Below are 23,671 nucleotides of genomic sequence, written 5' to 3' on the forward strand. Positions count from 1 at the left end.
CCCTAACCTGAATCCAGGAGGAGTCCGTTCTGAGTTTGCATCTTCCCAGAGCCCCAAGTCCTAAGCCCTTCTGCCACTCTATGCAAACTACCTTTGAGTCTGACTGTCCTTCAGCCTGACATGAGGAAGGAGCCACGCTCGGAGAGACTGAGATGTCAGGAGGGCCTTGAAGACAGAAGGAAGCTCTTGGTATGCAGGTACCCAAATTTATACCTCAGCTTCAATGCTTCAATGCTTCACAGGTCAGCTGGGACAAAATGCCTTCACAGACTTACAGATTCTGTAAAACACCCGCAAAGGTACATGTCAAACCCCAAAAGGGGCTGGAGATATGCACCTTCTGAGTTAGCCATGTGGGCAAGGGCACTGTAGGGAAGGAACGAGGAATGTTAAGTACTGACTTCTGCGAGGTCTTGGGAAGAACTGAGTCCTTAGTAAAAGAGTTAAAACTATTTAGTGGATGCAGTTACCTTCTGGTGATGCCATTTGGGTTTTGCCTTTTTTTTTTTTAATTATGTTCTGTGTATTCTTCACACATATATTTGTATCTCTGTCACCTATTGTAGTGACTAGTTTTCCCAGTACTTTTCCATGGCCTTTTCCCTAAGCAGAAAGACAAAACAAATTCCAAGCTCCAAGCCCCAGGGGATACAAGGCTCCGTGCTATCTTGGTTCTTCCTGGGAACCAAGGCCGAGAACAGCTCTTTGAGATACATTTCATGAACAGAGTACAGCTAGGGCTGAGGGGGCTCCAGAGAAGGGGCTTTGTTTGGGTCAGAGGCACAGAAAATAGGCCCTTACCTGTGATGCCTGGCTTTGACACCCAAGAGAGCACTGAGTTTAGCCTAAAACCATGGAGACAGCTTTTAAAATTAAGTAAAGAAGCTAATAATGTGAGTGTGTAAGTTAGCTGGAGTTTTCTTAAATCATTGGGTGAAAAACTTAGAGTTTGGAGTTTTAGGTATATAAATAAGTGAATCCAAGATGGAGACTTTGGGGCATTGTGTCTCTCTCCATATTGTCCTTCTTCCTTCTTCTTCTAAGGGTTTTTGGGTAATAATGAGTGATTGGATGAGAGAATCCGGAGAGCAGCACACAGGTGTCAGGTCATTGGGTCACTAAAGAAAATAACTTACTTGGCATTTGATTACTGGATAAATGGACACCTAAAAGACCTTGGAGAGATTCTTCATTGTCCAATTTGCACCTTTCTTAGTGTATGTAGCTCCTTGTACTCTGTATATATGTAATATAGATAAGGAAAAAATAAACAACTGAGCCCAAACTTGAGGAAACGGCCTCTCTCTCATCAATCTCCATCCTGGGGAGAAAGAACCCAACCACCAGTGTCACCACGACACTTTGGCACCCAGTGTGGGAGGGAATTGCATCACCACTTGTCCTCCTAGTTGGTGCTTTCTATCAGTTTTGCTAACTTCCTAAAACCTATAAAAAGGTATTCACCCCTGGAGGGCTTTTGTGAACATCTTTCCATAACTGCCTCTGGAGGCCTTCAAATAAAGATCCCCTTTTACAATACCTCCTTACTAAAATTATCTCTAGTTTCATTTCCAGGCTGGGAAAAAGGCAACTCTGGAATATTTGAAGTCTTGCTTAGCAGACATTTTGGAGAAAACCTTTATGGTTTCCAAACCTGTTATGATTTCCATGGGATGCAGAGAGTCAAGCAGTGAGGCCTCTCCTCTCTATTCCTCTTTAATTTTCTTAAACACTTTCATTGATTTACTGTAGAAGTGTGTAGGCCTAAAAAATAATAATAAAAAAAAAGCTAAAAGCAAAAATTTATTCTTGCTACTGACAGAAATTTAAACGTTATAATTATACTCACTTCCGCAGATAAACTGAAGCATCATAAAACATTTTTTCCCCAATAAAACAGATTTCCAGAGTGTAAAAATATGATTTCTGGTTGGGTTTCAAGTTAATCCTTTCTAGCTGCAGGGCTCAATGTATAGGCTATGCCAGTGCTGCATATTTTGGATACCAATTAAAAGTGCAATAAATCTAAAAGATAATATTATTTCAAGCCGGTTATGTTCTACAGAAATTCTGTATTGATGTCAATGAATGAATACTTTAACCCTACCTGAACTGTCTGCTCTGGTATCCATTGCTGCCTTTATTTTCTCTAACATGGCCTTGCTTAAGGGCAAAACAATAACCCTCCTCAAGCACTTGAGAAGCTGCAGGGGTGGGAAGGGGGCTGTGGCCCACTCAGGGTTCTAGATGCCCATCTAGGAACAAGTCAAACAAGGCATGGAGGAGTCAGAGACACAGCTCCATACCCAGGGGAGCCCAGCTGCCCCATGGGCTTTATGTGTTTCCTTGCTCACCACTAAGGCTGACTGGAAGGCCTGGATGTGCATCTTTGAACACTAGTCCTACCCCAAGCTGTTAGAGGTGCCATTTTCCAATGCAGACATGGGGAATAAAGACTTCAAAAAAAAAGGTGCCAAAATTTGGGACTGTTCCTGAAATAGAGAGATGAGGCAAATAGCTCACAAGTGGAGCATTTGTCCCGAATGGCAATGATCTAATCACAGATGGCATGAAGACCCATGGCCCCTTGACTGCATTTTTTAATACATTTTAATGTACCAAATTTGGTGATTTTAATGCTGATGGAGCTTTAACTGGCTTTACCTGTCTATACCAGTTTATAAAATAAATTGCATTTGAATATATATATTACTTGTCTCAGTTTTAGAAACCTCCATGACACTGTGCAGGACTTCATATGTAGATAGATGAGTCAGATACTGCTTTTTTTGCTAGCTTTGCCCACTTCTCTGTATCTCTCATCCTCTTTTAAATGTAGTTTGAAGCATGTTTGAAAGAACTAATGAGCAATGTAACCAGAGATCACTTGTCAGCGTGCAAAGAAATGACTGGAAAAATAAACCTTGTCTCTGTGCTTTCAGAAGATATAGTATGGTATTAACTCTGTCATTTTACCAGCTTTTATTAAACTCTGTCCCCAGAAAGACCTAATAAAGCCTAACTCTGGTACTGCTGCCTTTCATTTTCTTCAATGATAGAAATGTGGCTTCCCCTCAATTGGTTGTTAAATCTTACACAAATTTTGCTGGTCCCATTAATTCAGCACTAAAATGAATTCTCTCCCCTTCTTGTTGATCAGAAGATTTCTGTTCAGAGTTCTGTGGTGATGAGAGAAGAGAAATAGCTGCAGGATGTCTGAGGCAGTGAACTAATTCCTGGCTTGTTCAGGAAAGGCAAACAGATAAAGTTTGCACTGTCTTTGAAATACTAGTCCCAAATTTACCCTGTAAAATATTTGTCTCAATAAAGGTTGTTATAGGTAAGCCACTGAAATATTTTTTACTATGTTGTAATGTCTTCAGGGTTATTAAGAGTCTACAATAATATTCTAGTAAACAGACAGACTCGATAAAGTGATAATTACCTATAAAATTTTTAACGCCGCTTAGTACCTCAAAAATATGATCTAGATAATCCATTTATCCAAGTAAGATTAGAAGGATGGAATAAATGAGTTTGGATAGTGCACTGATTTCTAAACATGGATGCTTTTGGTAGTGAGGAAACATCTGGGTTGGATAATTTTTTTAAAAGATATGTCTTCTATATTGCCCTAGCTCATAATAGCAGCTGCTAACAGGAGAGCTGTCCCTGCCTTGTTCTCAAAGAGAACAAATAAAAAAAAAATATTATCCAACAAATGTTTTAAATAGTCCCTACATGGTTCTCTGAAGCATCAGGCATCTGCTGTTCCACAGAGATATCATTTGTTCATTACTTGAATGAACAAGCAGATGAGAAAGATGGTGGGCTGCTGAGCTCATTGTGTATCTCTACATACCTCATGGGTTAAACACTCAATTCTATCTATCTATCTATCTATCTATCTATCTATCTATCTATCTATCTATCTATCTGTCTATCTATCTATCTATCTATCTATCTATCTATCTATCTATCTACCTACCTGCCTACCTACCTACCTACCTACCTACCTACCTACCTACCTACCTACATACCTACCTTTGATCCCTTACATATGAGTATTTCTGTGAGGCTGCCTCTGGAAACCACAGACTTTGAGGCTTTGCTTTATATTTGATGAGTCATATTTCCACTTCACTTTACCAGATGAGCTGACCTTGTATACAGAACACCACACACAAAGAGCCCTGAGCTTCATTTTTCATGCCTTGGTGGAACAGAAATCATCACAATAAACACCCACTTTGAACAGGACACATCCTGGTAGATAATTTAGTCAGGTATTTGCAAAGTCTAATCCAGAGAGATGGAGTGGAACAGAACAGCAATTTGAGCTCTTACTGCTGCTTTTATTTCACTCCAAGTACCTACTTTATAATGATACATAAATTGCAACTGGCCTTCAAAATGGAGAAATGTTGACTTAGCAACAGAAAATTTTCAGGGAATTAAGTAGATAGTTCTAATGGAATTTGTGGTGTTGATCTGCCACTTTATGCTTGTAAAAAACTCTGGCCAAGGGCAGTTTTCACCTCAGCAAACTGCAGATGTCTAGAGATTAAGAATTTAATCTAAGTCTGAGCAACATTTTAAAGAAACAGTGTACAATAATTTTCTCCCACCAATGGGGCCAAAGGGCCCTGTGTATAGAAGTTGCACATTTCCTACACTCCTCTCAAAGTGAGACCATATTCCTCCCAATAAACCTCAGTGCCTAGATAAATCTGCTGCCAGGACACACTTGACCCAGTCAATTTGTCATCAACCCCAGATCCCAGATCTCAAATCTCTTTCTGCTGGGCTGCTCTCCAGTGTCTCATCCCCCACTTTGTATATACCACCAGCATCACCCCATCCCACATGGAGAATCCAGCACTTGGTGTTGTTAAATTTCCTACAGTGGTGATTGCCCAGCTCTGGAGTCTATCTAGAGCTCTCTGCCCTCAAGGGAGTCCCTACCTCCCCCTAGTTTAGTAGCACTGGCAAACTTACTCAGTGTTCATTCTATTCCTGCATCGAGATCATTTCAAAAAACAGTATAAATTATAAGAGCGTTATCCAATTTGACAGTGATGTTTTGGCATTAAGAAGCAAAGCATAATGTATCAGTAGCACAAGCCAGCAATACATGTGCATTTTTATGTGAATACAAACACATGCTTACTAGAACTTCATATGAAAATTTTTATTCCTTTTGAAAAACATTTTCGGTCCCAAGTTTGGGTCTACAAGAGCAGGCACCAGGAATTAGCTTTGGATAATAAACAGGTACCACCACAACTCCTGGATTGCTGCTGAATTTTTTAATGGCATTACTCCGAATCATATTGCTTCACCAGACCATGAATTACAAATGTCACAATGCAAGAAGTCCAAGAACTGAGGAAGAACATCTGTTCTCCAGCATGTAACTACAGCTCCTGGAGCTGCAGTCTGGAAGAAGCTCTAATATTGGATTGCAGAGGGTTTGCTTCCTTTGAACACTGCCCAACACAGAGCATTGCAGTATAAATTTGTGCTGACATTAAAGAACATTTGTGGAAACAAGCCTACATAACGCCCTTGCATTCCTCTGGAGCAGGTGCCTCGAACAATTTCCAGCAGGATTGTATCCCAAGAGACTGTGTTACCGCAGTTAGGACTGTTTGGGAAAGGGAGGAGGATAGTTAAAGAACACAAATCATGGCATTTCAATTTTTTTTTAAGAATTATTCGAGTGTCTGTTAAAAGAGACTATTTTTATGGGTTGGAAATTTCCTTTCTTCTTCAGCACCACTATCAAACAAACAATGTCAAAAAACACTAAAAACTTTGTCAAAAGTTTAGATTTTGAAGTGCCTTCACACCATGATAATTTTTCTGTCACAGAATCAATCTGATATACATGTGCCCTCCTGGCTATTTTTAAGTTTACAAAGAAAAATGACACTGTTATTTTCTATTAATTCTTCTATTCTTAATGTCTTTAAGCTAAAATAATTAGATTGGGTATTAAGAATAAATTATTTATTGTGAGGGTGGTGAGGCACTGGAACAGGCTGAGCAATGTGCTCTAGTGGAAGGTGTCCCTGCCCACGGCAGAGGGATTGAAACTAGAACATCTTTAAGGTCTCTTCCAACACAAATTATTCTATAATTCTCTGATTAAAACGCAGTAAGATTTTGCAGAGCTAAGGCCTGGGTTTAGGTTTCCTCTCCAAGACAAGTTGTGTGTGTCCTACTCTAAAGGAATATACTTTGCATATAGAAGAAGAAAAGTTGGGGTTTGGCATCTCAATTCACTGCTGATATATTTATTTGATGGTTTTGTTAAGAAAACTCCCAAACCCAGACTTTCCAAATCCTATATAAAGATGCTTACATGCAACCACACTCTGGGAGCAGTGCACTGATTTCCTACCCTAAGGAGGTGAGTCAGGTGGAAGAGTTTGTGTGGGATTGTGTGGGATTTAATTATTGCTTTTCAGAAGTCATGTCCTAGTCAGTGTACCTATATCCTCCAGGAGATGCAGGGACAACAAAGGGAAGAGGATGATCTGCGCAAAGGTGGCTGTTAACTCCCATCTTTTCACATTGAACCAATGTACTACTTAAGACATTAAAGGAGCATTTTAAGCAGTGTAAGTATGTAAATAAAATCCATTTTCAAATATATTTTCCTCATTTGTTCTTACAATTTTTATGTATTACAGTTAAGAAATGCAGTATTTAACTCTTCCATGGAAAGACATATTGGCTAAGTTCACGCTATACCAAAGAGCAAAATCTGCTTTGTGAATCCTAAGAGATATTTGCAATTTTGTGTCCTCCTAAAAAAAATCTTTTTTGAAATTTGTAGGTTTTTTTTAATTTAAATTGTTTACACATCACCATTTTGACTGCAGTTGCTCTGAATGATTAAAGACATGAAAAAAAAAATAAATATCCATGTATGTATTATGTATTCATTCAGGAGAACTGTTCTTTCATCACATGAATGCTACACTTAATTAGTCCATTAATTTCAACGTTTATCAGAAATTTATTCCCCAATCCATCCTTTGTAATAGCAATGATATGAAGAGTGAATCCATCAATTGGCTGGATGCCTTCCTCCAGCATTTCAAGTAACATGCATTTCCCACTGACCTACCCTCCTGTCTGCCCTGGAGGTGGGCTTTCAAAGCTTCTCAAGTCTGGAAATGTGGATCGACACCAGAGGGAGCAACCAGGGCTGCACAGCTCTGAAGTCAGACCCAACACTGGAATTTCTCATCTGAGCTTGAGACTGCAAAGAGCAGCACTGCTCTGCAGCTCTCACCCACCAATTGCCAAACATCTCCTGCATGCTGGTGAGCATCAGCTACAAATACTACCTCTACTATGCCCCCAAAAAGCACATACCATAAAAATTTCTTTAATTCCATGCTGTTTACCAAAAGTTGATTTCAACAGACAGCATTAATGCTCTGATCTTCAAATGCATTTGCTTCAATAAACAGACTACTAAAAAAAACTTTTATTGTCTCTGGATCCATTAGGAATTAAATAATATTTCAAAATTCCTATAAATTCTTAAATGAGGTCTTTGTTTTCTGACATTGTGTTTGACTTTATATCCTGCTTTTGCATGCATACAATTTTTTAATGAAACATTCTACACGAATCTGTGGCTAGATTCTAAAACTCTGACAGAAGACAGGGAGTGATTTTACTCTTTGATCCAACACCAATAGGAGATAAATAATCCAAGGATCAACATGTGCTGTGTCAAACATCATTCCCGGTATTTAGCTTACAGTACAAGATGACAACCTCAACAATATCCTACAACATTTTATTTCTCCCCTACCACCCTGACAGAAAAAAAATTGAGTGGAAAAACAGCACTATGTCAGACCCCAATGCATAGCAAGTGCTGTCACACTCTGTCTTTCCTATTATATACTGCATTCCCATCTGCAACCAAAAGCAAGATATTCATGGCTTGGTTGTCTCTGGGAATAAAAAGATAAAGGAGTTCAAATGCCTGATAGAGACAAGAAGCAAGGGTGCTGTAGTAGAACAATGTATTGTCTGTGGATTCTTTCATTAAATACTTGCCAGAACATTCATTCTGTAATTATATATTAGCTGCTAATCATTAACTTTCTTATTCAGAAACGTTATTAGCAAATCAAGCAGTAGATAAAACAAGTGATAGCAAGGAGATAAAACAAGTGAGTTAGGGAAACCACACTTTACAATAACCAGTAACCAAACCAAGCAGTTCATGGACAACCAGCTCAGTTACAAAATGAGCCACAGCTAAAACTTTTCTTAATGTCTATGAGAACAGCTACATTCATAGACAAATGTGCACGGATGTAAAGTCTCAAGCAGCTGTTCAGCATCACCTGCTTGATCTCCTAGGTTAGAGCAATTCAGGAGCATCTCCTTGGAACATTTCCCCAGGTCCAGCTCCAGACACTGTAACAGCCGTGCAGCCCAGCACAGGACAGGGCTGGCTGCAGGTCTGTGACTCCAGCTGAGGTCCCCAGTTAGAGAGGCTGGCAGGCAGCAAATCCCCAAAAGCACTGCCCGAGAGCCCACATCCCCCCTAGCTGGCGTGCTGAAGTTCCTTAAAATCACACTGAGCCAAATCCTTTGCAGTTCCCTGCCTTGCAGCCTTGCTGTCTAAACTTAAGACACTTATTCAGGACGCAGCCTGCACAAAAGAATTGAGCAGCTCTAGTCTGTCCTATGGACCAAATTTCCCTTATTTCTCTCCTGTTTCCTCATCCCTGTCCCACTGTTTAGTTTTATACATATGTGTATGTATACCTCATTATTGTTCTTATTCCCTAGAGCCTACTAGATAATTTGTAGTTCATTTACGCTCTTCCTTCAGATATGTGGAGAGAATATTTCCTTTCCTTCAGCTGGCACATACATAATATATCTTTTATCTTTCTTCAAGGAGGGCAATCCATTCCAGTTCTTAACATTTTTGAATGCTCTCTGAACTGCAGGATATTTCTCTATATTACTCAAGCGCTTCGACATTCAAGAGCAAACACTAATCTTGCTGGGTTAAATGGTTAAATTGTCACACCCACAGTTTAGACACCTGCCATTTACTGCAGTTGAACTTCTCATTTGTTAGGATTATAATCACTGGAACAGCCCACAAGAATTTACTTGCTGCTACTGAAAATCCCAGAACAATGCTATCAGGCAGTCCAGCAAACAAATCTATGTATTGGGATTTTTTTCTATCTATAATGCAAACAAAAGGCTTTGGCTACTCAGCAGCTGTGGGCAAAACATTCTATATGCCTGCAGGTGTAAGAAAGGGTAATAAAAGGAGTACAGTGTGGGTGCTGGTAAGAATGAAGACAGGAATGTTTTGCTCTGTCAGCTGCAGGTAGCAGTAATGGTTCAGACAAGGAGGCAAAACCCAGGTAAGATTTGCAGTCGGGTATCGTGGGGCCTAATTTTGCCAAGAGAGGGGGCCCAGTTTCTAGAATGGGAACACTCTCAAGACCCAAAGTGTCTCCTGCACACTCACATGCTGACTCCAAATCCCTCTGTTGTCTCCCTGCAGTCCTCTCAGACCCCTGACAGATCTATCACGTAAACTTTTAAAGTACATGGTGCTCTCAAATTAGGACCAGAACTCTGTGTATACATACATATGTAGAAAAGTATAGTCCCTGATCCAGAAACTTTGCCATTTACCCAGATAAAACAAGGCATAAATGATGGGCAAGAGACTGGGTACATCAGGAAGGACAGAGAAATGACATAAATGACCTGCTAACAACCACCTCCTGTTCAGGAAGCACAGCACACCCACCACTGCTCAGTGGAGTTTTTGACTACTTTGAAACCTGGTCCTTCCTCTGTCAGTACTCTGTGATGTGAATTGCAGGGAATCTGGACAATCAAAACCTGTCAGTGAACTCACCTGCCTGTTCTTCAGCTGGCAAGTGAGTGACTGATCAGCTCAAGGGAAAGTCCCATTCAACAACAAATAAGTGAGATTTCTGTGCATCCAAAGACAACCCAGGCCTCTAGTTCCTCTCCTGTTTTCTCACTTCTCCTGTCCCTCGGGTTGTGCTTACCTGTACATCAGCTTTTATGTGTTTGGCTCTTTTGAAAGTGTTTGCTTTTTTTCTTTTTTTTTAACATGAACTTTCTTCAAAATATTTTCTTTCCTACTTGCTATTTTCCCATTTTGCAGTTTCTCCTTCTTGCCTGATTTTCTGCTCTATCCCAACCCCAGCTGCTTTTGCCAGGAAACCTCAGCTTTCATACCATACCATGCAACTAGGCCTGAAAGGAAGGATAGAGTTACAGCTTCAGGGTTGAGAAAGAATTGAGGAATGTTCTTTTGGGGCACTTTTAATCAAGCAGATGGATAGACAGGAATTGGATTTACTTGGCTGATATTATGCCTCTCCTCCTATGTTTGATCTTGGAGATGCCATTCCTACACATGGACACACATACACAAATTTGAGACAGAAAAACAAAGCACTAAGATGATAAACAATTAATTTGTGGTCCTAGAAATAGTCCAGGAGCTGAATGCAGGCTAGTGTGTTAAAGTCCTTTTTATGCTCACCCCAAAGATGGCTGAGGAACGTGCTGGGTTTTACTGCCATCCTGTGGAGATTCACCTCTCTTTGCTTTCTCAGCAGCTGAACACCGCTGCTGCCAGGAGCATTTTAACACAGGCAAGGGACACAAATCCTGTCCTCGCCCCCTGACATCTCTTCTGCTTTTAAAATAGATTGGTCTGAGGCTCCGAATAAGTGCAGCCAGAAAGAAGGCTGGCTGAGGTATCCAAACCACTTCACTGGTGATAGAGATTGTCCCTGCCCCCACCATTCCAGAAATAGAATGGAATGGAATGCAATAAATGTTCACAGAATGGCATGAAATGGAATGGAATTTAATGGAATAAAATTCATAAATTGTAACAGAATGGAATTAAATTAAATGGAATGGAACAGAGAGACATGGAAAGACATGGAATGGCATGAAATGGAATGGAACAGATTGAGAAGGAATGGCACATAATGACATGGAATGGAAAGGTATGCAATGGAATGTTAGGAAATTAATTGAAATTAAATGGAATGGATGGTTTTGAATGGTACGTCTTAAAATGTCATGGCATGGAATAGACTGGAATGGAACGGAGTATCACAGAATGGAGTGGCATGGGATAGAATGAAACATAATAGAATAGTATAGAATTGAATGGAATTGAATTTACCTGGAATGGAATGGAATTAAATGATATTAAATGAAATTGGATAGTATAAAATGGAATTGAGTCAAACATCATAGAATGGAGGAATGGAAGAATGCTATGGAGCAGAATTAAAATAAAATTAAAGGAATGGAATGGAATGGAATGGAATGGAATGGAATGGAATGGAATGGAATGGAATGGAATGGAATGGAACCTCATAGAATGGCATGGAATGCAGTGGAGTGGTGTGGAATTTAATGAAATTAAACACAGTGGAACAGAATGGAAAGGAATAAAATCCATAGAGTGGAACACATCTTATTCTCACTGCAAAATGATGGGTTTGATCCCAGTCTTTTGTACCAAGATGAACAGCAGAAATTACACCCATGTTGTTAAATTAAGAAAATCAAATTCCTTAAAAAGTGTGAACATAATGAATTCAAAATGTAAGAGGAGTTCAAGGCTACAGTTTCATTTATTCATGTCCAGCAGTGAGGGGGTAGGCCTGCAATCAAATCATCTCATCACAGAAGGTGGGGAAAGCCTTTCTAGACACAGTTCTCCTGCAGGCCTTTGTGATCCTCTCTGCTCATTTCAGAAGCAGTATTTTTTATGATGTTAGTACAGAATTCCCTTGTGAAAAGATGTGTCTGTAAAAAGAAAGGCAATTCTTAGAAATACTGAAGTTTCCTTGCAGGACTATGACCTTTCAGACCCTGAAAATCTCTTTTCTGAGACTGATTCTGCCAGATGTTTTCTCAAAATGCAGGACAATGTCTCTCTTTTGTAGCACGAAGGTGTTAATAAATTTGCAATTAATTTCTGCTTGAGCAGCCAATTACTTCATGCTTGAAAGCCCAGTTACTTCACCTTTCCCACTCTTTTCCCCTTACAGTTCCTGTCTTTTATCCCCTGATATGTAATATAGAGAATAGAAATTCTCAGTTCCCCTGAGGCTGCTGAACAGAGCTTAGAGACTAACTAGGAAAAAAAGATATAAGAATGTATAAGAATGATGGTATGATAAATGTAGCTGGAACCAGTGGAGAAACAGATGAAGAGGACTACAGGTGGGGTTTTTTTTGGCAAGTTATCTAACAAGAAGCAACAGCACACGCCCAAAGAAAAAGTTTAGGGAAGCTCAGATAACAGGCTGGCAAGGAGTGGTAAAGGCCAGCAAAACCTATTCACTTTTGGATGTAAACTGTACCACCAACAAGACTATCCACTTTCCTTGCCAGGTATGTGTAGGATCACATCCTTTCACTCGTGCAGCGCCAAGATCCCAAACTTCACTCTGAAGGTACAAAGACAAAAAAAAAAAAAAAAAAAAAAAAGCTGATTTATTTAACCTTCTCACTGTCCCCGTTCAGCTCCACCAGATGACGCTGTGTACTTGCAAAAGAATTAAATGTGCCATTTGCTCTCTAATCAATCCAAAGTGCAGATCAAAGTTAGAAACGTCTAGACATGACTGACAAACAAAATGGGCCAGGACAAAAGGCTTTTGCTGACTTTGACCTTCTATTCACAGCCCTTAATTTGCACCTCACTCATGTGCCTGGTGAGAAAGCTGTTGAAGGCTCCCCATTTAAGTCACATCCCTTGAACTGCATCACAAAAACCGGTGCTATGCACTTTCCTCCTCATGTCTATGTACCATAACATTTTTGACTCTTGCAGAGACAAGATCCAACACTGATTGCTCCACTGGAGCCAAACTGGGATATCACCTGCAAAACTGAATATGTTGGAGGATTGCTTCCACACAAAATATGCCAGGATAGAAAGCTGTTGCAGGCCTTTTCCTGCCCTGGGCACTCTGTCATTTTCACCCCTGAGACGGGGCATAGGAGTTTGACCTGACAAAACAAAAGGACTGCCATCATTTTCAGGAACCTGAATACTTCCAAAATTCAGAAAAATTAGCTGTCACGTTCTTTCATGAGATCATTTTTGAGGTGGTATCCAAATTTTGGAGGAGGGCTCCTGGCATTGGTGACAGGATGGAAGGAAAGAAGCCAGCCCAGTGTGAGTGCTGCCCAGGGGAGGTAACAGCCAGCACCTGCTTTCTTTCCTCTCACATTTAGTCCAGGAGCAATCCCTGATGTATTCAGCTCTGGAGATGGTATCTAAATTTGAGATGTGAGCTCCTGAAAGTAGGTGAGAGTACCTTTCCTCGGGAAGAATATCATCTAACCCCACTGTTGGTGGTGCAGATGATGTTCTGCCTGGGGGAGGCAAAAGTCAGCAAAAGCCTGTCTCAGCACCTTTTTTGTGAGAGAAATCCCCAAACATATTCAGATTTGGAGGTGGTATCCAAATTTCTCAAGCAAGTTCCGAAAATTATGGCAGTACATTTGTAACATTAAATGGTGACTCATTAAAGAGTGAGAACATTTGCCCCATGGTTTCATGTCACACATGGCCACATTGGATGAGCTCATGGAGACTGAGAAGGCATTGCCTGAAGATGGCTAACATCAGCTCAATTACATGAACAAGCAGTCAGTGTCTGTTCACAATGGCCCCTCTAAATATTGGGAACAAGAAAACATTGTGGCACATGATTCTCCTCTGGTTGGTTTGTCTAATACCTGGACCAGGAAGCTGTCCTTGATACACTCCTGGATTGCTTACAGCCAGCTGTGCAGAGATCCACCTGGTCCTGATTCCACATCGGGATGAGAGCCTGAAATGCTTCCTGTAGCTGAAGCAAGAAGACCTCTGTAGAAAGGTGACTGGGGGTAAACTAGCTTTAGTTATGATGAAACATTTGTTTTCTGTGATGAAACATTTCTGGAAACAGTCATGGGATGTAGGTGAGCTTTCTAATGATCACCAAAGACAAATGGCTTTATTTCAAAAAATTTTAATACCTTGTTAGATAAAATCTTCCTTTTGTTTGCTTCTCCCAGTGAATTTAGTAGCTAACACCAAGTCTAACATAACCTGGATTATGTGATGGTCTGCTATGATGTTAGGGAAGAAAAATAATTCTTTTGGAGGGAGAGAGGTCGTTTTATTAAAATGTTAGTTAGTCTGCTGAAAGATGGCTCAAATATTTCGAACAGAGCCATTCATTTACACATTGTAAAGAGATGGATGAAAGGTGCAGATATGCTTGCACTTTTTTCTAAATGGCTAATAAGGCTCTAGGTATTCAGCTCTTAGCTGCAGGCTTTTAGTACATTTTGCATGAAAATGGTTGTCTGACACTCAAGCTGCATTTGCTTCTGTGTGGTTCCTCTAACGTTTCCAATTATAGACAGCTTCCCGGATGCATTTCAGAGAAAAAAAACGTTTTATCAGAGATACAAGTGGTTGATGCCTGATGGTTTTGGTTAAGGCTATAATTTCTTTTAGCATCTAGATTTCTCTTGAGGCAAGACAGTGATAATGAAAACCATGATCCTCTGTAAAAATGTCTGCTGAAAGTGAGGAGCAGTTATATGTTGAATGGTTATATGGTTCCCTCTTTGACATAGCTTATTTTCTTCTATTTCAGGAGGTGGCTTTTGTATTTCTAGTTTTGAAATTGTAAATGTGATGTAGAAGTTTATAGCTCTAACTGCCATGAAGTCATGAGATTACAATATAATAAATAATAATAAATAATAAATAATAAATAATAAATAATAAATAATAAATAATAAATAATAAGTAAACTGGGTTATCCAACCTTGTGACTGCAGGGTAATTTTTAGGAAGGGTAGAGGAGTAAGGCTATCCAACTGAGCTTCTGTGGTATAAATGTGAATGGTCTAAACATGAATGTCTAAAACAAATTACCAGAGTGTAACTGAGAGAAATGATGAGCCAACTCAGTATTTAGGACCCATATTTTGCAAGTCAGACTAAACAATTCCAATGTTGCTGCCTTTCTTTGAACAAATCTCATAAAAATCTAACAGAAAGTACCCCTGCAATATTTTGAAAAGTAGAAATACATCCAATTATGTGCATACGGGACTTTAGCTTCTTCCCTTTAGGCAAGTGAAGGGGAAGGCAGAGACCAAAAATAATCCTTTCAGGCTACAGATACTGTTAGATGGAAATTTTAGCTCCAAGGAAAAATGGATAATAATACCTGTCAAGAGAGAGAGTAGTGTAGAATTTTTACAGTAAGCACTGATGATCTAGAGATGCATTCAGGGATGGCAGCTGCTGAAAAGGGTTTTATCAAATCAGACAGGCAATTGATGGGTATCCAAGTGTTAGAAATCACCATCTGTTTTTTTGGTTTTGTTTTTTTTGGTTTTTTCCTACTGTATTAACTTTTGTATAGCTCAGGTAGAGGAAGGATGAAATGAGCTTTGTACATTCAGCAGGGTGTTTAGCCTAGAGCAGAAGAGAGAGCTCTACAGCACTGAACTTGTAGCATGGCATAGCCCTGCATGTGCAAAAATAGAGATGAGGAGACAACAGAGAAAACAGGGATATTTTGTATAGGAAAATATACTGGATCTATGAACAGGAAGGTTACAAAACTAGGGAATAATGACACATGCAGGACCTTGCACTTGGCCTTGTTGAACTTCATGAGGTTTTTACAGACCCACCTCTGAAGGCTGTTAGGGTCCCTCTGGATGGTATCCCTTCCCTCCAGCGGGTCCACTGCACTTGGTGTCATCAGCAAACCTGCTGAGGGTGCCTTCAATCCCACTGTCCATGTCTTGGATGTTTAACATCACCTGAGGAACTCTGCTTGTCACTAGTCTGCACTTGGAGACTATGACTTTTATGGTCAGAATAGTTAATTTTTTTAGCTTTTGTTGTAGTGAATGCCAGTTTTGGTAGTTTCAATGCATTTAATGTCACAGGTAACTGAATTAACGTCTAAATCCCTGTGGGCTGATTGTGACAAGGTACGCAGAGAAGGCTTTTCAGAACTGCTGGTTTTCAGTTTGCCTTTGCAGAAATGTTAATACTTAAGTTTAATACTTCTGTAAGTAGCACAAATGTATCCCTAGAATTAAGGCATTTCTTGAAGGTCCATACTCAATGTTTATGGTGAAATATAATTTGGTTACGCTATCTGACATGGAAAAGTATAAACGTTCTTTAGGATGCCTGCTGTCATCAAATGCAACACTCTTCTAGCATCTCCTGATTCAAGCATCCTCCTTTTCTAAGAAGTTTTAAGAACAGAAGAAGCATTAAGAAAATAAAAGAGGTAAAGAGGTAAAGGATTAGTTTATCAAAGAGACTTGGGAGAGCAGTGTGGCTGTTAGCTGTCATTATCGCTGCTAATGCTGCAACAAACACAAATCAAATTAGTCCTGTGTGCTAAACTCTTTTTGATGTTGAGGCTTGTTTTACTTGCTGTGTTCAAAAAAGAAGTTCTGAAGAAATTAAAGCCCAAAAAAATGCCGATGTCTGTCAGATATAAATCCTGTTCTTAAGGCTGTTTTCCTGCCGTGTAAGAGTTCTGTGGTTTGAGTCATGCTGCAAGCAAGCATGCTAGAAAGGTGTTTATAGATAATTTGCCAACATGCAGTGTTCTTCTCTTCAACCTGCTGTGTGGCCATGAAGATCAGATGAGAGAACTTGTGAAGCTTCCTAATGGGGGTATGGGAAGAAGAGAAGTTTGCAGACAACTGTGCTGAACTAATAAAGAACTAATAAACTCAGTTCAGTAAAGCTTTTCCCAGAGTAGGCAGGGCATATGCCAAGACAGGGAGTGAATAGGGCTAGAAAGAGATTCTACTCAAAAGGGCACTACTGAAACAGGTGAAGGCAATTATTGCTGTATTGAAGGGTTTTGAAGAGGGGACTACAAGGAAAAGTATTTCAGAAGTGAAATGCTTTTTCATGCCCTAAAGAGCTGAAAAAACTGCGACCTAGTCTGTGCAGTGCATGGGCCATAGAATACCTGGAAGTTAATCTGTTTTAACAGTATCATTTTTCATTTAGAAAGTCATCTAATTGCCAAATCTTTTGTCAGAGGTGAGAGCTCATATCATTTGACTTATTTGACTATTATTTAGTTATACGCTTCCTAGGAACTGTAGGCCAAGACCTGATCTCTGTAGAATTAAATGTATTTAGGAATTATTTCCCACCTGGGTTGTGAGAAATCTCTCTTAGATACTGTTTAAGGCGCTCAGGTTGTATTTTAAGGCAACTAAACTTAAGTGTCCATGTGTAGGCATGTAAACTAAAGCCAAGCAGGTTGGGTCTGTCTATAGGCCATGGAGTAGAGATTTACAGCAGACAACCGAGCTTATTCCTGAGAATATAACTGGAGCCAAGGTAGCCTGGAACCTGAATCCCAGTCTTACTGCATTGCAGACCACATTCTATGTTCTAATTTATGTGACCCCCTGTAATACCAACTCACATGTCTTCCTGGAGTAGGAAGAGCTACTGAAGAAAGGAGGGAAGAGTAAAAATGTGGGAACCAGTAACTTTATAAAAGGGGAGAAAAGGCCTGTGAGAATGAAAAAAGAACAGCCCTCTACAGAAGTCTGAACTTAAGGGGAAAGTGCTGAGATGGCTAGAAGAGAAGTCAGGCTCAGGAAAACGGAATCAAGTGATACACACAGGAGAAAGGAAAGAAAACGGCCACAAGAGCTGAAGTTACCTTTGGGTTGTGCGTGTTAGAGCACTGGAATAGCTCTTGATGGCTGCCTTGCAAGTAATCAATTAGATTTTCTGTATATGCAAAGGAAGAGAGCAAACTGCTAATTATGGGTCCAGCCCTATTTCAGCTTTTTGGAATAGTAATGAGGAAGCTCTGAAAGAGGGGGAATGAACTGCAGCAGGTCATTTGTCATCACACACTGTGGTTTGAGGTTAGCTTTGTGGTGGCAATGTGGAAGTGAGAGTTGGAAGATTCAATACCATCACCACTTTTTACTTATGCAGTGAATTATCTCTCAGCACTGTGTGGCTGCCCTCTCCCGTGGATGAAAGAAAGCTGATGAGATAGCCTTTGTTTATTTTTTCAAGGATGATTTAAGCCAAGTTTCTTGGACTGCTGTTTCTAGTTGCAACCTGTAATTTTCAAGCAGTGACAGAAAAGATGTAGAGTTGCTCAGAACTCAAAAATTAACTTCTTGAATGATTCTTGATGGATTCTCGCAGTCTCGCTGGTTTTACTGGTTTCTTGACCAAGGAGAGATGGCTGTTTTAAATTAATTTGGAAGATCTCACACACAGTTCTGGCACTGGCTGTACTGAAATTTGCTATGAAACTGCTAATTCAATTGAAAGATTCAGCTAGAGAGCATGGCCTTGGAAATGCAGGGTCATTCTCTGAAGGAAGACAGTCTGAAAAGGATGGCACCTTCAGACATGAAATTAGGTCAATCTAATTGAACAGAGCCTTTTTCTCTTCCCACCCTTATGGCTGTAAAATATATCCATCCATCACCTCATGCTCTGCAGGATTTGCATAGCTTACTTCTTACACAGCAAGTTTAAGGATCCAAGTGAAATCCTAAACATGTTATTAGCATTGTACTGTAATGCACCACTGCTCTATCCCACTCTGGAAAAACAGGTTTTAGTCTCCAACTAATGAACACCTGGTGGTCTGTTGACTTTTCAGGGATCTGTGTAAACAAGCAAGCACATGCTGCCCATCCCACCTTAAACTTGCCTTTTGTAGGTTCCTTGACTCTCCAGGTTTTGAAGGGAGGGTGGAAGTTTCAAAGACATAGAAGGAAATTACTTCATCAAAAAGAGGAGAGGAGGTTTTGGTTCAGTGTTGCAGTCAAGTATCAGGACATTCAGTAGTCTTGCTTAGTTCTCACTGTTTGCCCTCTTCTCAAAAGAAGTTCTTGGCCAGAGTGGGTCCATGAGGGAATCCTATGTGTCACATACATAAGCAGCTGCTATCCAGAAATTAACCTGAATTTAGGTGGGTACCTAAAGTGCCAAATGTCAGGTGAGAGAAAGAGAATTAGCAGTCAACCTGTTCACAACACTGAGTTCAATAGAGAATTTCTACCTTTGGGGCACTGTTTGCAGATAGAGGGGATGTCTACAGGGGGTTTAATAACTTTTCAGTATGAGGTGTAGAATGCAACTACTTTTCAGCTGTGCAATATTCCCCTGTAATAATCACTGCATATGTACCCCTCAGAAAAACCACAGGGCTTTTAATGCTTTGAAATACTGTTTCTATGCAAGACTATCTAGGAGGGAAGGAGAGAAGCATGGTCCCTCTCAATCTGTAATCCTGCTTGCAAATAAGAGGCTTAAATCTCCCCAAGTCACTGGCTCCATCTGTTGCTTTCTCTCCTCCTCTGCCAGTCCCAGAAAGCAGCAGTGAAATCCTGGTCACAGATTGCTTTTTCTCACTTGAGAGACCAGAGGCCTGTCTGGATTATTTACAGACAATAGCAGCAAACAGCTCTCAGTTTTAATTTTCCTTGTACATTTCTTCTAAATTTTACTTATTGTAATTGTATGGCTTGCAAAGGGTGTTGAGCAGACATTCTCACTGTAGTAATGTCATGTCATGCACCTGTCTCTTGAGCTGAGAATGTCAGGTTCAAGAAGTGCTTAGGTAATACTTTTCTGAGTGCTCCTATAGTGAGATAAAATTGGATGGTTTTACCTTTGTATTTTTCTTTCCTGTAGACAGCAAGAGTACTCCCTTGATTTGCAGCTTTATGCCAGTACAATGGCAGTTTTATAGGTAGTGAGTCAGCTGTAGCTTGAAAAAAAAAAAATTATCAGGCTGAAAAGTAACTAGAATAAAACCCAGAAATATTTTTCTAGGAAGGAAATGGAACAGCTGCTCCTAAGAAGCTTAATACTTTGAAATGAAGACAGGAGGATTCAGTGTTTTGATTACTTGATTGCAACACTAACCAAGAGATGAGGAGGAGTAAACCAGATATGAAAGAAATTTATGTCAATGTTCTGTACATTGACATGACACTGCCTTTTGAATACTCTTTTTAACTATCCTTAGGTCACACAATCTTCAAACAAAATAAGTTTTTAAAGTTTCTCTCTTTGTGGTCAGTGAGCACTCTTAACTCTCTCCCAGATTAATAGAAACTTCCAATGTATTTTAGTCATTCTCAGAAAGGGAAAAAGGGAAGGCAAAATCATATGATGCTTTGGTTCAGCTTGTTGGAAAGGTCAGGAGAAACTTGAGGATGCTTCATATTCTTGTCCTGGCACAGGCAGAGTTGGTGCTTGACCATGGTGCAGCCACGACAGTGGCTGTGTCCCTTTGGTGAGGGAGACAGCCACGCTCTGTCCTGTCAGGTGTCACTGTCTGGAGTAGCTCCTGCAGCTGCCCTTCTGACAGGACATCTTCCTTGGAAAAATGTACCTGGCCCACTTCCCACTGCCTCAGCATTTTGCTCTGTGGAACCAGGCTGAGCAGCTCTCAGCCAGCAGCAGCAGCAGCAGCTGACCCCTTGATCCATTCAAAAAGAGACCTTTCCCATCTCGGGTCTGTGGATGCCTCAGGCTCTATCATGTGCTGAGGTTGCTAATGGCTGTCCATGGTCTATAGCTGAGATAGCAGGGAAATTAATGCAGCTCTCCACCAGGGAACAAATTATTTAGCAGAAAATCATAGAATGTGTGGAAACTTACAGGCTTACAAATGAGATATCTGCCCTTTTTCTCTGACAGCTCTCTGGGTAGAGAAGGGAGACAAAGAAGCTCAGATGAAGGGCATTTCGAGGAGTAAATGGTCAATTTATGCAAACCTTATGAGGTAAATAGCCTACTATTATGCAAAAGAATAGTTATGCCTGAGGGCATCCATTTATTTTGATGGACGTTATTTGATTATCCAAAGAGATAAGGGATAGCATATGCTGAAAGGGAAGTATGAGATCATAAGAGGCAGAAATTAGCTCAGGTCGTGATTTTGGACAATCATGAATTTAGCAGTAACAGAGATCCTCACTTGCTGTCTCTTAGGTGGATGGTGGTCCCTAGTGTTGTGCTATGGAGAGCGTTTTGTATACAATATTTTCCTGATTGAACCAGCTAGGAAAGCTGTAAGGAAAAAAGCCTCTGCATAAATTCTTTTCTGTTCTGTCTGCTGTTTCATCATGCATGTGTCCAAAATGAGTTGTATTGATGTTAGACTTGTCTCCTAGCCCATGGTGATAGAGGATGGGGCAGGGAACCAAGTTAGCTCTGCAACCGCTAAAGCAACATCACCATTATTTGCTCTGTAATTCTTCTTATTATTTTTAATTTGATGTTGTAACAGACACATATTAACCCTGGCTGACATCGGCCATGTTGTCTAAACGTATGGTGGAGAACTAACCCTCAGTTTAGATAAGATGATAGCATTCAGCAGAGTCTAGGTTTAGTTGCTTTTGAACCTGGCAAATTTGAAGACTGAAACTTGACTACATGTCCAGATTATCTTAATATTTATATTTTCTAACTCTGGGAGTTTAACTTTGTTTCTTTGTTCTTATTGATCACACTTCATAAGTACCATTTCTGTATAGTGCCTGAGTGATAGCTTAGGGCCTCTGTCAGTTCCTGATACTCTGTCCAGTTTAATGAAAACCTTCTGTAGTTCAATGGTTACAGGTGCTTCTTTTGAGAAGTAGTGGTGAAAAAACCAGTGATTTATAAAAATAAGGGAGATCAAATTGTTCACCAAGTTGTGTAATCCGAACAGTTTACAGATGTTAAACTCTTTTGCAGCAGTTTAAAAACTGGTATACTCATTAACTAAATGTTAGTTGTTTAAGAATCTAGAGATTCATTTTAAAAGCCCAGAGATCATTTCCTCTGCAGTCACTCAGAGCTTTCCATTTTGTAACTGCTTTTTAAGGTAAACTCATTGAAGAGGTTTGAAATCCATTCCTCTTTACACAAATGAGTTTTATAGAGTATGTGTTACTTATTAAATTATCTCACCATGAACACATTAGAGAGTCATTTCCTTTCTGGATAAGACCATCCATTATATAAACCTCACTTACTACCTGAAATCTAGAAGGCTTCAGATTTTTTACAGAGCACTTATTGTGCCTTTGTCTCAAATGAAATTTTGTCCTCTACCCCATGTTGTCCTGTGTGTTTATTTTTTCCCCCCTATAATTTATATCTGTGATACTTTTCACACACACACACATCCCATTCCTGCTTCTCCCTCCCAAGTGGCAGACAGCAATGTCACTGACTGGATCAGCAAGGCAGCATTGCAGGTAGCAGAACCCATGTGCTTGAAAAATCAGTTCAGCATAAGCATGAAGGTCTTTTCCCAGATCCTGGCAAGATTCATGTATTTTAAGCAGCTTATTTGATGATGTAAGTATTTTTGCTGTCATATGATACTCTTTTGAAGGACCATTTATGGCAGGTGTCCTCTGCCCCATTCTTGTGTAAAGCCCTGCTTTCTTCTTTGCTCATCAGGGCTTTGAAAATACAGCAGGAGTTTCTCCTGAAGAGGTTAACCTGAGCAGCCTTTCAAAGAGAGTGTAAAACTCAGAGATCCTACACACAAATGCAGCCTCCTGAATGGTGTTTGCAAAATCTGGCTATTAAGTATGCCTCTGAAAACTCCAGCTTCTCATGTGTTTAATCCTTGGCATAATCCTGAAGTAATAATCTTGTTTGGAAATACTGCAGGTTCAAAAGTGAAGAGAGAACAGGACAGTAATCCTGCACTTGTAAACATATTTAAAATCCATGCCATTCTAAAGATTATTGTACACATTTTGTGGGGGAGGTAGCTCATTAGGATGAGTGACCTCAGGTTTGGAAACACTGTTTTAGTTGTCAGATCTTTTTTAGAATGCTCTATACAACCACACAGGTATCTCCGGTGTAAAATGGACATGGTAAGGGCCAGAAGAGAGTACTGCTACTGAAGTTAGTAAGCCAGTGCTTCTCTAAAAAAAAACTAGAAAACATGTATAGTTGGCTTGAGGTAGATGTCTAGCTGTGCATGAGTTGTTGATGTGGGCACTGGCAGCAGGGTGTTGGTTTCCTACTTTTTTCCATTAAGGAAATGGGCCTGGCCTTCGGATGTCAGAATGTCATATAAACTAAAGGAAAGATATGAAATGGCACAAGATGGAGGAAAACATTGGACAACTAATAAACACTGCTATTTTCTGGGCAAGCCCATATCTGCTTTTTGGCTTCAATTCAGAAGGAAGGGATCTGGAAACAGAACTTTGTAATACAATATATTGCTCAAGAGTAAAAGCTCAAAGCTCTGATTTCTGTCTCTCTTGATGTTAAAATGCTTTAGAAGGCTTTGGCCCCAATTCAGCAAAGCACTTAAGTCTATATACTACCTCTTCTTGTTAATCTTGGTAGAACTATCCATGTGAATTATCCTAAACCAGTACTCACTGATCTTCCCGATCCAGAAGCTTCATGATAGGTGAGAAGACGAATTGATCAGTCCTAGAAAGGCTGTTGATGTGATAGTGCTACAGAAACTGAGTTCTGCAGCACTGAAAGCCTGGAGAGGGGATA

Source organism: Cyanistes caeruleus, chromosome 5 (assembly GCF_971803275.1).
Source record: "Cyanistes caeruleus chromosome 5, bCyaCae1.hap1.1, whole genome shotgun sequence".
Taxonomy (NCBI): domain Eukaryota; kingdom Metazoa; phylum Chordata; class Aves; order Passeriformes; family Paridae; genus Cyanistes; species Cyanistes caeruleus.